Source organism: Sinohyriopsis cumingii, chromosome 17 (assembly GCF_028554795.1).
Source record: "Sinohyriopsis cumingii isolate HCF-2022 chromosome 17, ASM2855479v2, whole genome shotgun sequence".
Lineage (NCBI taxonomy): Eukaryota > Metazoa > Mollusca > Bivalvia > Unionida > Unionidae > Sinohyriopsis > Sinohyriopsis cumingii.
Genome location: NC_142977.1, coordinates 93,859,752 through 93,875,530, shown reverse-complemented (window position 1 = coordinate 93,875,530; position 15,779 = coordinate 93,859,752). Strand labels below are relative to the sequence as shown.

Here is a 15,779-nt window from a genome sequence, read left to right as displayed (position 1 = left end):
CGAAGCTCTACTGATGGAAAACAATTTATATCGTGGCTGCCATATTGGACGTCAGATCTGCACAATTTCGTTTAGGGCGAACTAACAGCATTTGAAGTCTTTCAGCGAAACCCCCACGTGTTAATATGACCACCCATTCAGGATGAAAGGTGGTAAAAAGATTTTCCAAATGGCCACCACCTTTATTTTTTGAACAAACTAGGCAAGGAATGAATGTATGTGTATCATTTGAAGTTAATCCTTTAAGTAGTTTAGGAGTAGTGATAACAGCTTGTGCTAAAGGACTGACAGACGGAGGACAAGAAACCATCCCACAAGTTCTTCTGGTCTATTGCCAGTGAGCTATTAGCTGGAAAATGTATAAAGAACTTAATCATTGTAGTTATCACTCAAAGATCGTAAAAAGTACTGGTGAATGACAAGAAGATCCTATTTACCAACAGAGAACCCATTTTTGAGTCAGGAAGCTGGTAGCGGGCATGGGGAGGACAGGGGCGAGGAAGGAGGTTGTCAACGTCCTTTAACGTTTTCCAAGGCAAGGGGAATTAATCTTTGCATGCAAATGCATATGAATACTGATACCCTGGCAATGCGTTATGTTAGCGAATCAACAAATTTCTGACATGGGTATTTAATACTAGCAACGACACGACAGCATCACATTGGGTGAATGAAAAATAATAAACTGCACATTAGTTTTACCGGTAGACGCTATACCACCCTGGGGATATTATAAATCTCAATATAAAAGGTGGGTGGGGGTAGAAAATTAGTGTAAATAAACTTCTACTTTCGTTGATGGTCTTTTTCAATTGTTTATCCTCTGCACATTACCGCGAGGGGTGTGTGTGTATGTGTGTAAAAGGCCCACTTACTACGTGTGCTTGAAACCCACTTTATGGTTAACTCAGATCTGTACAAAAGGAAACCTTAAACCCTTAACCTAAAAAGGCTTCGTCAAAAGATCCCCCCCCCCTTCTGATGTTATTCTAAATTTTCAGGACACGTGTTTTTTATTTTAGTCTCGTATACAAGTAGATTAATTTATTGTACTTCTCATACTGGAACCTGAAATGTATATGTGTGAGAAATAAATTAAATCGCTATTAACGTGGTATCGCCACTGTGCCAGTTTCATATCTGAAACTACGTTCTTTTCACATTAAGGAAATATACTTGCCCTTATGCATGTTATTCAGATTTCATGACAAATTTATGCCCAATTCAGTTGCCTTATTTTAATCTCCATCTCTCACTCCCTGTACTATGCTATGAAGTCCGTTGGATGCAACATTAACAAGAGGACCACGCCTCAATAATGTCCAATGTATCAATCCACGCAACAAAATATGTTAACGACAATAAATAATTTCCAATGAAAACAGTCCTTAATTTGACAAAATACACAACTGGAAACATTATATGTAGTAAATAAATGTGTATAAAAAGACTGGTAAATTATCTAAAATTTCAAAATCTCTTCTTATCGCTCGTGACAATACAATGTTTCCACTTCACTCGTGAAATATTTCCTTGTATCAATTCAAAAAACATCGATATCCGTTATATCTATAAAACTTAAAATTGATTCTCATCAAACACCGTGTCGTGTGTTGCCCGTTTTGACGCGTGTACTGGATTATAGTGTAACAGCTTGTTCGCAACGTCTAGATTTAACAAATTTCTTTGTTATGCTGGGTTGTTATACTGGGATATAAAGAAAAAAAAGATAAATTTTCTACCAACCTTATGAATTACCTAACGTTTGTCAACCGGCCGTAGAGCTGACTGTAAGCAGTGTCACGTTTTGGATATTCAGCGCAAATATACACTTTAAAACTATTTAGATAAAACAATGGAAAACGAGTCTGCATGTTGGTGCAAATCATTTACCATATGCATTTTGTCTTTAATTTTTATTGTTGTTCACAATGTGAGAAAACAGGAGGCCCAAGTGGCCCTGATATCATTCAGTTGTTACGTAACTTAAGAGCTGATCATTTCACTAAGCAGCTTTACGTACTATTGTAAAAACAGGGTGTGAATTATCTCCAAAACATTATTTCATGCTGATCTGACGTAGTTTACAATATCTTCAAACAAATTCCTTTTCTAAAATAAATGTATAATTATGTAAAAGTCTCCTACTCATGATCCAGATCTTGGTAATAATAAACATAACGGATAAAAAATGTGGCTTCAAGCGTGGAAGCAAGATCAGCCAATCTGATGCAAGTTAATCTCATTAATATGCGTGGATCCCGCTTACTTTCAAAAGTGCACAAGATTTTGATGATATAAGCCCGTATTCAAATTTAATCAGTATAGGATTATACTTGTGGCTTCCAGAGCGGCAATAAACTTGGCCAGTCATATGCATGATCATCTCATAAAAATGAATAGATCTCGCTCATTATTGATAAAGTCAAAGATCTTGATGACAGGCTTATTTTCCAAGTTTAATAAAAATCGGACCACAAATATGCTTAGCCAATCAGATACAAGATTACGTCATTAATATTAGCGGCTTATTTTCCAAGTTTAATAAAAATCGGACCACAAATATGCTTAGCCAATCAGATACAAGATTACGTCATTAATATTAGCGGACCTCGCTCATTATTGAAACCATCAAATATATTGATGATACAAGCCAATATTTTAAGTCTGATTAAATGGGATTAGAAATATGATTACCAGAGAGCCAACAAGCTCAGCCAGTCAGATGCAAGATCAACTCATTAATATGCATGCATCTGACTCTTAAACGAACGTGTACAAGAGCTTGATGATATAAGCTGATATTCCAAGTTTGGTCGAAATCTGATCAGACATACGACCTCACCTGTGGTAACAAGTTCAGAAAGCGTATATTTCAACTGCTCAAACTCTGATCGGAAATCAGGCCAGCAGAATGGTTACAAGGTCAGCCGATCAGATGAACGAAAGCTTCATTAATAAGCTTGAATCTAGATCATTATCCAATTCTGAACCCATCCAAGATCTTAATTATATATAAGCCCACGTTTCAAGTTTCATCAAAATCAAAATCAAAATCAGAAATATGGTTACCAGAAGCTTGACAAACTCAGCCAATTAGATATAAAAGCAACTAATTCAGATGCGTGGATTGCGTTTTTTATCGAACTCGTCTGAGATCTTAATGATAAGCATATATTCTAAGTTTCTTCCAAACTGAATCAGGCTGGTTTGGTCGTGTGCAGTTAAACGACATTTTAAAGCACATTATAACTTGTTGTATCTCGCTCAATATTGAACTCGTTCGAGATTATGATGATATGAACAAGTATTCAAACTCAACTGAAATCGGATCAGATAGGCGGACTCCAGAGCAGTAACAAGCAATTGTTGACGTACGGAAGCACAACGTACGACGGACGACGAATGCCTCACGACGGACACATTGTCATACCTAAAGACAAGGTGAGCTATGAACGCAACACGAAAGAAGTTTCGACATAAAATATTGTTATTACATGTTAAAAATGACTGCATATTACAATAAGGAAGGTGAAGTGCAGCGAACAAGAAATATGTCTGGCAATCAAATTATAAATCACTGGCTGGTGACGAGGAATGGGTTTACCGTTTCAATGCTCCGAACTGTCAGTTTCAAACAATACCGACTTGTAAGCGATTAGAGGTCTTTGATAAAAACTTCTAATTCTAAGCTTGAAATTAAATAATAACACTGAAATATATGATATTATTTTTTATAATTATTTATCCCAACCTCCAACCCCAATCTTTTAAATGAGAGTTTGGCGATTTCATTCAAAATATACAGAGTCAGGGTGAAAGTTTTAATACATGACATCTGTACACTCTGCATTGATCGTTTAATATTCTATCACTGAGGACTACATGCAAGACAGGTTGACTGATTCATAAACAAAATTATTATCATCAGAAAATAACGGCTATTATTATTATTGCGTTTGAACGCAATGTGTATGGGTATTCATTTGCTACACTGGGTTTCGCAATTATGACGGCGTCTGACATTATTTTTTTTTTTAGCATTTCGATTTGAATACTATAGTTCTTTATAAATTTGATTTTACAACATAACTCAAGGTATGTCCAATAAATAAATAATAATTAAAAGAAGCTTATCCTTGGAAAGAGACTGACATACAGACAGACAGAGAATCTTAAACTTGTAGATTGTATTCTAAGAAAATCTTGGAATAATTAAGATTTGTAAGTATTAAAGGTAATAATGATAATGAAAAGCAGATCGCGCTGCAAAAATGGCCCTATCCCTTGAACCATATGACTTTAAAATACCATAGACTGATTTTAAACCTGGTATCAAAAAGAATTTACGTGGTAAGTGGCAAGCGTCGTGGAATAACAATCTGATTAAAATCAGATCTCCACTGTCCTACATGAAGTGGAGATTTGATTTTAATCAGATTGCGTGGAATGATGCCGTGAATAACCAACAACATGCGATCAAACCATCCATAATTGACCTGGCTCCATCCTACAGAATCATCGGTATGAAAGAGGCAGCGATTCAAGCATTTGAATTAAAGATACTTATATCACTCACTCCTACATAATAAAAGGCGAAGACACGCCTGAGTGCGTTTCTTGCAATGAACTACTGGTATTCCAGTGAAGTACTTTATGATGGATTGTTTAGATCTCCAACATACACGCGATCGTTACTACAACATGAAGGAACTTTTTTGTACGATAAACGTGCCTTGGATTTTAAAATTCATAAAAAGTAAACCTCTATTCTGTGATATAACTTCTGTGCAATATATTTGTAACCCAAGATAGTCATCCTAAGTACATTTGTTTTTATAATTATTCATTGACACACCATTTACATTCACCGTTTATCGGGAAACGTTATCTATTACCTTCACCATCTCATCGCTTTGCATTTAACTGTTTGATTTTATTATCGCTGGTCGAAAATCAACCATTCATCACCTGTAAATAATATAACATACAACCTTTACCATGGTATTAAATAGCTTTATAGTAATTGTGCGCCGTAAAACCACAATCAATCAATCAATCAATCGATCGATCAATTAATGTTAATCAACCGATCACTTCAGAGAACAAATAAAGACAGTCATATACCATTTTTGTAGAGAGGTCATGTAATGGAACAAGTGTGGACGAGATAGGCTATGTTTCTGTAGTGGTCTGGTAATGAAATCAACGCAAACATCATAAGTTATGTTTGTTAAGGGGTCAGATCGTGGAACCAGTGTAGACAGGCTATGTTTTTGGAGGGGTCAGTTCATGGAAAAATTCTCGACATCATTATGTTTGTTGAGGGGTCAGGACATCAAACAACACTTCATCTTCAACCTGCGATTACGGCATGCCATGTCACTGAAAATGAATGAGCTGGAGCGATCGTAGAATGACCTGAAGCAATCGTAGGATGAGCTTGGAGAGATCGTACGGTGAGCTTGGAGAGATCGTACGGTAAATTGGAGTGATCGTAGATTGAGCTGAAGTAATGTTAATGCGAGATTGGCGATATCACTGGGTGAGATGAAGTAACCGTACGGTGAGCTTGGAGAGATCGTACGGTAAATTGGAGTGATCGTAGATTGAGCTGAAGTAATGTTAATGCGAGATTGGCGATATCACTGGGTGAGATGAAGTAACCGTACGGTGAGCTTGGAGAGATCGTACGGTGAGCTTGGAAAGATCGTTAACTGAACTGAATTGATCGTAGATTGATCTTAAGTAATGGTAGGGCGAGTTTGGCGAGATCATTGGGTGAGATGAAGTAATCGAAGGGTGAGCTGAAATAATTGTAGGTTCAGATGGAATAATCACTGGAGAGATGTTAGGGAGAGACATAAACTTAAAAAATGTTGCTTAATAATAGTTTTAAAGTGCTTTTACATACGGTCCTAACTTTTAATTAAGCATAACAATCAAACAGTGAAATAAGACTAGAACCCTATGTCGAATATGGATCCATTTATCATATTTCAAAACAAAAGTAATCAAATTATTCTTGTTATATAAACCTTGATGTTTTCAGCATGCCTAGTAGTAATAAATCTTCTTATATTCCTCGCAATTCGAAATCAAAGAATTGAGACTACTGATTGTTTGAAGAGTTTAAGTTAGACTAAGTTACATACATTCTAATGGCAGAGACGAAGTTACATAAATTCTGATGGCAGAGATTTGTTATATACATTCTAATGGCACAGAATACGTTACATAAATTCTGATGGCAGAGAAAATGTTACATAAATTCTGATGGCAGAGAATATGTTACATAAATTCTGATGACTGAGAAAATATTACATAAATTCTGAGGGAAGAATACAACTCTAGAGATATTGCTATTCGCGGGCCTTTGATCATCGTAAACATCCTGCTCTGAATAATTGTTGCAATATTTTTGTTGAATTTTCTTGTCTGCATATGTCAGTAGAGAAATCTATATCAACGTTTGAAACATTAGACGAGAAATTAATGTTCTACTATTCTTGAAAGTATTACTGCAGGTGAAACAGTTTTGAACCAGAACCATCCATCCAAGCAGTACAATTGGTCATACTTATATAACCCACTCCTACATAATAAAAGGCGAAGACACGCCTGGGTGCGTTTCTTGCAATGAACTATTAATCACTGTGAAGCACTTTATGATAGTTTCGATCTCCAACATACACGCGATCGTTACTACAACATGAAGAAACGTTTTGATACAATAAACGTGCCTTGCATTTAAAGATTCCTGAAAGACGTAAACAACCCTAAGGTGAGCTTGGAGAGATAATTAGGTGATCTATATTAGGCGACGTAGCGGACAAAAGCTGGTCAATCAGAACGTTGCCGTTGAAATTTTAATGTCATATGTCCAGAATTCCCATTTCACGTATTGTATCCAAAATGCTTGTTCTTAAAGTTCCATTTTCTAGGTATAGATTTTAGATTGTGCCTGTTGAATTAAACAGTAGTGGTTGAAAGTTATATTTTTATGTCGAGGGTTTAGATTGTGTCGTTTGAATTACACGGCGGTGGTTGAAATTTTAATGTCATATGTCGAGATTTCCTAATTTACATATTGGTTCAAATAGTTTATGTAGAAAGTTCCATTCCATATGTTGAGTATTTAGATTTCATATGTTGAATTACACAGCGCTTGTTGAAAATTTGATGTCATATATCGTGAGTTTCTATTTAACATGTTGAATCACATTGATTGTGCTGAAAGTTCCATTTCGTGTGTTGAGTTTTTAGATTGTATCTGTTGAATTACACAGCGGTGTTTGGACATTTTAATGTGCTTGTAAGAATTGCTATTTTTATATGGTGAAAAATTGTGTTGGTGTTTAAAGTAACATTACACAATCCCCACTTTACAATTAAAAATAATATCGAGTATTAAAATACATCATTCGTGTATTCAGTTATGAGGCGCCATTACATTTCATGCATTTACATTGTAAAATTTTCCATTCACAGGTCGAGAATTACTATGAATTTCTTCGCTAAAGGACGCTGTCATGAACGGTTTATTTTTTAAACAAGAAGGCTGCTTCTCGTTGCTGTGAAATTCAACAGATGAAATCTAAATACTCGCTATATGAAATGGAACTTTCATCAGTTGCATACAGTGTGTGAATTAGAGATTCTCGACATATGATATTGAAATTTCAACTACCGCTGTGTAATTCAAAATATGCACTGTATAGCGTGAACACAGGAAATAGAACTTTAAACCATCACTGTATAATTCAGCATATAAAATCTAAAATCTCTATCTAGATAATCGAACTTTAAGGACATGCAATATGATCCATAGATGTTAAAAACGTTAAAATTAAAATAAAAAACGTAAAAAAAAACGCTTTTTTTTCTCAATAAATAAAAACGAAAAAAAAATGTTACAGTAGATTTTAGGCAACACAAAAATCAATATTTTACTTATTTACACGCAAAATACCAGTTTTAAAGTTTCAGTGATACAAATATGAAAAAATGTCAAAAGTTTTAAACCGTAGTCTAGATAACATTGAAAATTTTTTCACTCAATGTCGTTATCACCATCTGACTGATCTGACCACTCCATGGTTTCCTCCATATAATTTATATTGTCCAGCAAAAAATGAAAAACGTAAAAAAACGCGTTTTTCGAGGTAAAATAAAAAAAGAAAAAAACGTTTTTATCATCTATGATATGATCCAACACGTGATATAGGATTTCTCGACATACGACATCGAAATTTCAACAGCAACTTTCTCATTGGACCAGCTTTTGTCCGCTACGGCGCCTCATAGATCTGAAGCAATCGCGGGTGAGCTGAGACAATGGTAGGGTGAGTTTGGAGAGATCGTTGAGTGATATGATAGAATGGTAGGGTGAGCTTATATAATCGTAGGGTCAGCTGGAGTAATCATTGGAGACAATGTTTCTAAAATCAGATCTCTACTGCCCTACGTGAAGATCTGACAGCCACCTCTTAGAGGCCATTTTCTGGTTACCCATGCTATTACCATAATCTTTAATTGTATCAGCCAATCAGATGAATCTTCGCATTTGCGAGACTGGGGAGTATGGCTGAAGATCATCCATGTGTGCCGAACGATTTGATTCACTTTCATAACAGAATATGAACCCTAAGCGGTCGCTGTCAGATCTTCACGTAAGAAAGTGGAGATCTAATTTTACTCATACAGCATTGGAGAGATCTTGTGGAGAAACATAAACTTACAAGATGTTAATTAATATTAGGTTTAAAGTGCTTTTACATACGGTTCTAATTTTTAATTAAGTATGTCAATCAGTGAAATAAAACTAGAACCCATGGTCAAATATTGGATCCAATTTTCATATTTAAGAACAAAAAGTAATATAAATTAATATTGTTATATACACCTTGATGTTTTCAGCATGTCCAGTAGTTGTAATTGTTCTCGTACTCCTCAAGATGCGAAATCAAAGAAATGATTGTCAAGCCAGAATAAACACATTGGATGTATGAAGCGGATTGATTTTCGCATTTTTGAAGGGAAAAAAAAATTGATACAGTAAAAAATGCTTGCACAACAAAACAGTACAGCCTACGATCTGTTTTCTGAATATACATGGACTTGTATTACTTAAATACAATTGAGTATTTAGATTACAAATTTAACCGTTATTTAGTTAACGTCGATTACGAAATACGTTTCATCATCATATCGGAGGCGATCTCGACGGCTCAGATTACGTTGTCATGACACCCGCATCCAAGAAACTTTGTTGAAGAAAAAGAAACCCAAGCTCAAGCTCAAAACTGGCATTCTTATACTGAAAATGCAAATTATTGGAGGCATTAAAGTAAAGAAGTTCCATGATCTTAATTTTTATCGAGTTTGATATGAACTTGAGTTTCTTCCCTAAATAATTTAGAAAATACATGACATGGTCTTTAATGTGTAAGCCACCACAAATAAACAACGTGTCCAAACAAGGGAATCTAACTAACAACTACAGAGGTGCATAGTGAGTACAGTGCCGTCGCGCCATCTGGTCCCAAATGAGATATAAAAAAAACAATGTTGTAAAAGATGGATATGTTTATTTCAAATGAAAAGAATCTAACTCGATGCATGAAATCCTTCAAGAAATGTACACAATAAACGCTATATATGACGTTTCTTGATAAAGTCAAAACCAGTAACAAACAAAATTAAAAAAATAAAAATAAAACGTTACTGCAAAACAGAGTTGTACACAGGTAACAAAACCCCTCGGCTTCCACTTGCGTAGTAACGTTTCATGTCTGTATAGACAAAGGTGCAATGATATACTGCTATACCGGTATACTGCGGTTTGTTGTTCTGGCAATACACACCGTAATACGATTTACTTGTACCGCGATTTTTTCATGGTCTTGTTTTCATCCAACAAATCTGTGTATTTCCTCAAATTATTTCTGATTTAATTCACCAACCATATAATCTGTTTTCTTCAAGATCAACGCTTTGCACGAGACTGCAACAGAATTTAAAACGCGATACAAAGGAATGGACCATGATTTGGGCAAAGTTGTTGTTGCTGTAGGGTTTAATGCCATTTTTCAGCACAGGATACGCTTATACATGGCAGCCAGTATCAGTGGTGGAGGAAGAACCCGGGAAAACCCCAGAAAGAACCACCGACCCACGAGAAGCTACCGGCAAGCTTTCTCACATATCCAAATTGGCCGAGCCCGAGACTCGAACCCACGCGGACAGAGGTGAGATGGCAGTGATCCGTGACGGAGAGCGCTTTAGACCACTCGGCCACTCGGGACCCCCTGGGCAAAGTTTAAATGGGGGTGTGGTTGGGTGGCAAGACAAGACCGGGGTATATTTTGTCCAATTAAAAATGATAATACGCATCACTTTGCCTCGCATAATTTATGTTCTGTTCGTAATGGTACTAAATGAACAATATTCGAGAGCCCGTACGCAGCAAGATATAAAATCCTCTGCAAAAAATATTGTTTTATCCAAATGCCCAGGAATGTACATTCAACAAAGCATACATCTGCTGTGATCAGTGATATTTTCGCTTCGCAGTATAAAATGACAACAAAGCATTTAAATAAATAGCGGCAGCATCTGATGTTTTCCGTGTTAAATAAATCAATGTGCTTACGTTACGTTAACTTCGTTTCCTCGAGTTCAAATACTGATTAACGTTGACTCATTTTTCAAGTTAGTCGGCAGGCGAGTAGACCTGAACTTCAATTTTCAGAGAAAAAATTCTTCAGATAATGGATTTTGAAAGTATTCCCAACAAAAAGCAAAACGTGCCGTGTTGGAATTTTTCGGTTTAAAGAATAGAAGAATAGCTGCGTCGATTTTGGCTGACGTTATATTTGTCAGGGAGGACAAGCCGACCCAATCCAGACTTGACAAACTGAAGTATAAGGCTGACTTATTCAGTAATGAATCCCGAATAATGTTGGAAAAGGATCATGTGAAATTGTGGAAAGCTCAGATGTACAATTTTCCAATCTTAGCACAGGTAGCTAGGAAAACACTATGCACTCCTGCAATTTCCGTTACGTGGGAGAGAGCCTTTAGTACAAGAGGAGACACTGTTACCACAAAGAGGGTTGTATCAGACAGACCAGAAATGGCAGAGATTTGTATTTGCTGACAACTTGACTATTTCAGGTGTTTGTGTTATGCTAATGGTATATGTTTAACTGCCTACCATATGAAGCCTCACAGTGTTGCATTTTTCAAGAAGTACATTATTATATTACAATGTGTATTCCAATATGGGTTTGGTATATCGCAATATGGACGTATCGTTGCACCCCTAGTGCTGACAATGGCTGACAAATAACAAATACACGAAATGACAAAATATACATCTAATTTTTTTTCGGGGTTTGGGGTTGAGGTGAAGTTATGGCGCCATGAAAGATATTCAAAGCTGGAAATGTTAATCGATAAAGGAAAATCTGGACAACTTAGATAACGTAATTGCCTCAATATAAACTGCTCAAAGTCATTTTTGTGATAGTTTTTCCATTTGAAATATGCATTCATAAGGGTTATTAAGGCGAATTACCAACATCTTGTCCAAAAGTCTCGTCATAATAGTATGTTAAACTTATGTCTGATAATATTACAATATTATACATTTACACTTTTTGGAACAGGCCCATAACCTTCCCCAATCTCTGTGTACTTTTAAATAAATACAAATTAGCCATATATGGTATTCACACTCATCGTATAGCTATATTATTTGGTCATTATTTACCCCTTTGAGCTGTCAAAGGAACTCATTTTCAATTTTGGATCTCTCCAGCTCGCCCTACGATTAATCCAGCTCACCTTACGATTACTTCAGCTCACCCTACGATCTCTCCATGTTCACCCCACAGTTACCCCTACGATCACTCAAGATCACCCTACGATCACCCTGCGATCGCTCCAGCTCATCCATTTTGAACGATATGACGTGCTGTAATAAGTGGGTCGTTGTTGTACTCACCATTTAAAACGCTATAAAATCATAATGAGGCCAGATACGCAAGATTTGGGGTATCTGCTTTGCATAAATACCCAGAATTATATGGGAAACTTGTTCACATGGTCACAGGGTATGGTGCAAAAAAAAAAAAAAAGACGTGTTTTGATCTCCGGGTCTAATGTTAATTTTCAAAAGCATATTAGAGTTATCCCCTTCCCCTTGCTTGCGCATAGCAACTGTATCATACAGTGTATGTTTTGGTAATTATGCATCATCCGTCTTTTAACGCCCACATTCTTGAATCGCGTCTATAAACCATGTAGTCAAGGTGACTGTATACAATTATACTCATATATATGTATATTCCACTTAAGCAATGAAAACAGCAATGTATATCAAACAAAGATCTCCGGTGAGCGTTAAACTATGTAATGTTGACAAAATAAGTTTGCATCAACACTGCATCATGGTTGGATAGAAATTAACGAACATAAACAAACCCCCGTAACAGACTTGAAATCCTTAATGTAAATAAGATTTTGTGGCATGTTGTGCGAATTATACTCTAAATGACGTAAAATATTTTGTATGGTTAAATGACGTGCACTATGTCATTAATAAATGTATGGCAGAACGAAAGGTTGAAAAGGTTTTCGTTTGCTTTTTTAAAAAGTCTATTGGTAAAGACGAAATAGGTCGTGAAGGGACCCAATCAGCGGAGTCTCAGGGAATACAGAGAACAGCAGACGACAAAGAAAGAAAGAATTAGACAAGCTGAGGAAAAAGAAAGAGAAAGAGAAATCGAGTCAGCCATGGAGAGACTAACGATCGAAGCGGAATCTAGGAGGGGCGAAGAACTGAATGAACATTCAGGACCCATAAGCAAAAGATCAGAGGATAGACGTACCGTCCAGATAACAATGCCAAAGTTTAAGGACAGAGACGAAATCATCGAGATCTCTTTAACTCAATTTGAAAAGTTAGCTTTATTCCATCATATACCCAAAGACCAGTGTGCCATTAATATTTCTGCATTTTTGCAAGGAGCTGCCAAGGATGTCTATCATAATATGGCACCGACTGAAGCAGATGATTACGACGCTCTCAAGAGAGTGCTGTTAAGGCACTACGAGTTGTCGGCTGAAAGTTTTCGCAAACTTTTCAGAGAGTCGTCTAAGCTAACAACGGAGACACGCGCAATTTCTTACTCGCGTATGCGTGCTTTTAGATAAATGGATTAAAATGACAGGCGTATCGGAAAGACCTGGTCATAATTTTTGCCGAGCATGATTTCGCGACCTAAGGTCTCACATCGCCCAGTACCACTAGGAACCACCCCTCTGATAAATAAACCTTTGTCGAGGGTGGCGATGGACTTGATAGGTCCGATAAAGCCTGCGTCAGAAAGTGGTAATTGTTATGTGATAACGATCAATGATTACGCTACCCGATACCCGGAGACCATTGTGTTGAAAATAATTGATTCAGTTACGGTGACTGAGGCTTTGTTAGGAGTTTGGTCCAGAGTTGGTGTTCCTGATGAAAAACTAACTACGTAAGGAACGCAGTTTGTTAGCCAGGTGATGGAAGAAGTGAACCGGTTACTTTCCATTAGGCACCCGACTACTACTCAGTATCACCCGCAGTGCTATGGCCTAGTAGACCGTTTCAGTGGAACGTTGAAGCAAGCTCTGAAGATGTTCAAGGGTCGACCCAATGACAGGGGTCGATACCTGATTGCGATGCTTTTCGCGTACTGCGAAGTACCTCAAGCTAGTCCAGGATTTTTACCTTTTGAACTTGTTTATGGGAGGACAGTGAGAGGACCCAAGGCTGTATTGAAACAGTAATGGACGGACGAAAAGGCACCAGAGGAAGTGCGAACAACGTATCAGTATGTTGTTGATCTCCGTAACAAGCAAGAGCAAGTTTGCAACTTGGCCCAGAAGAATCGCCGTGACCCACTTCTTGGAAATAATGTGAATTTAAAGCGAAGACATTGGACGAATTCTTTAGTGCAAACATCCTAAGAAAGGAGAAGTTTGGTTCCATGGAATCCTAAAATGAATAGTGCTTTTCTCGTTAAACAAGAAAAGGGGACCAGGTGGCTGTTTTGTAAGAAAAGACAGGGTTTAGTGCTAGGACGCAACATTTCTTAAAAAGAATAGCACTAATCTTTCTGGGAGAGACAAGACAGTCTTTAGACGGAAGTAGGAAGTCCGGAAATAGATGACGTGTTCAGAATAAAGGACTAGGAAGTCCAGGAAAAGATAATCTAGTGTTCGGAATAGGAAGACAAGAGAATAGGAAGACGTGATACACGGGTCACGAGGGAAGGTAATGCAATTAGTCGTGGACATTGCGCTCTTTACACCACTCGTTATTATGATGAAATAAATCCAAATCAGACACTATTATTAAATTATGTGACATACCTTAGATTGAATTGGGGTTGCCGCTATTAATTGTTATTGATCATTTCTTCTTTTTTTGTCTAAGTAGGCTTGTATTCCATTGTTTCTTCCCAATAGTCTGCTCAATTCTCTGTTGATATTCTATTTCTCCACTCCCACCGGGCTATAAAATCGAGGGAGGTCATCAACAAGATAACGCCAGCCAAATCCAATAAACAACCCCTCTTACTAAGAGGGCGACGTTACACACACACACACAGAGATATATATATATATATATATATATATATATATATATATATATATATATATATATATAGAGAGAGAGAGAGAGAGAGAGAGAGAGAGAGAGAGAGAGAGACAGAGAGAGAGAGAGGGAGAAAGACTGTTTAACAGTGAAACTTATTGCAGTAATCACTGATCACGGTAAGTCTTTATACAAAGACATGATATTAAAGCACTTCAAAACCAATACAACCACGAAACAAATTTTTTAAAAAAGTTTTCACGATGAAACCACGATAAGTTGTATCGTTTTGTTTTTGATAATGACCGAAACAACATTAAACAATTCTGTATCAAGCTGGTTATGCATATACTCTTTTATAAACAAAGGAAATGTAAAGTTCAATGATAAAATCTGGCAACAACTTGCATCACCTTCTCATTATTCTGCATAATGGCTTTATAATGACGAGGCTTGCCGAGTTTCCTTTTGATGAAAATTTATGCAAGTGGCATATCATTGATACAACATACATACGATACATATATCTTATTTATATCACATGCTATTGCACATATTTGCCCTTTGAACGAAAAGAAGACAGGACTGAGATGAAATTGTGTATGATGTTGAATTCATTTATAAAACGGGGATAATTTATACTTTGTATCGTTCTTTTCATACTCACTTATGTTTAATGACTGGAAATGCATCATTCATCTTTAGGCCTAAAATTAACAGCACGCAGTTCCAATGTTTATGTATGCGTAGTCTTGCACATGGGCCGATCACGATTCGATATACCAACAGTATAACAATGGCATATCAAATTGCTTAATAATACAATTTTAAAGGCCATGTTATATATATATATATATATATATATATATATATATATATATATATATATATATATATATATATATATAAAGTGACAGTGACCAAGATCATATACCCAACATCAATTAGCACTGCTGATTCAATTGACTAAGATGATATATACGGTCGTCATGGTGGTTCTGCCAACCAGGGCTCTGCCAACGCTAAGTTGTGACGTCATATAGGAATCTCCTATTTTCCCTTTTAAAAAAAAACAGTAGTCTTCCAATTATGGACAATAGCCACATCATTATGCCTGCTTTACAAGAAA

At 36.5% G+C, this 15,779-nt stretch overlaps 1 protein-coding gene across 1 annotated transcript in view; it reads right to left on the bottom strand.

Annotated features, from left to right (window-relative positions):
• The window catches only part of LOC149779444 (ceramide synthase 2-like), a 64,094-nt gene that overhangs the window by 37,437 nt on the left and 10,878 nt on the right, over positions 1–15,779 (bottom strand). The gene's annotated exons all lie outside the window — the stretch shown is intronic.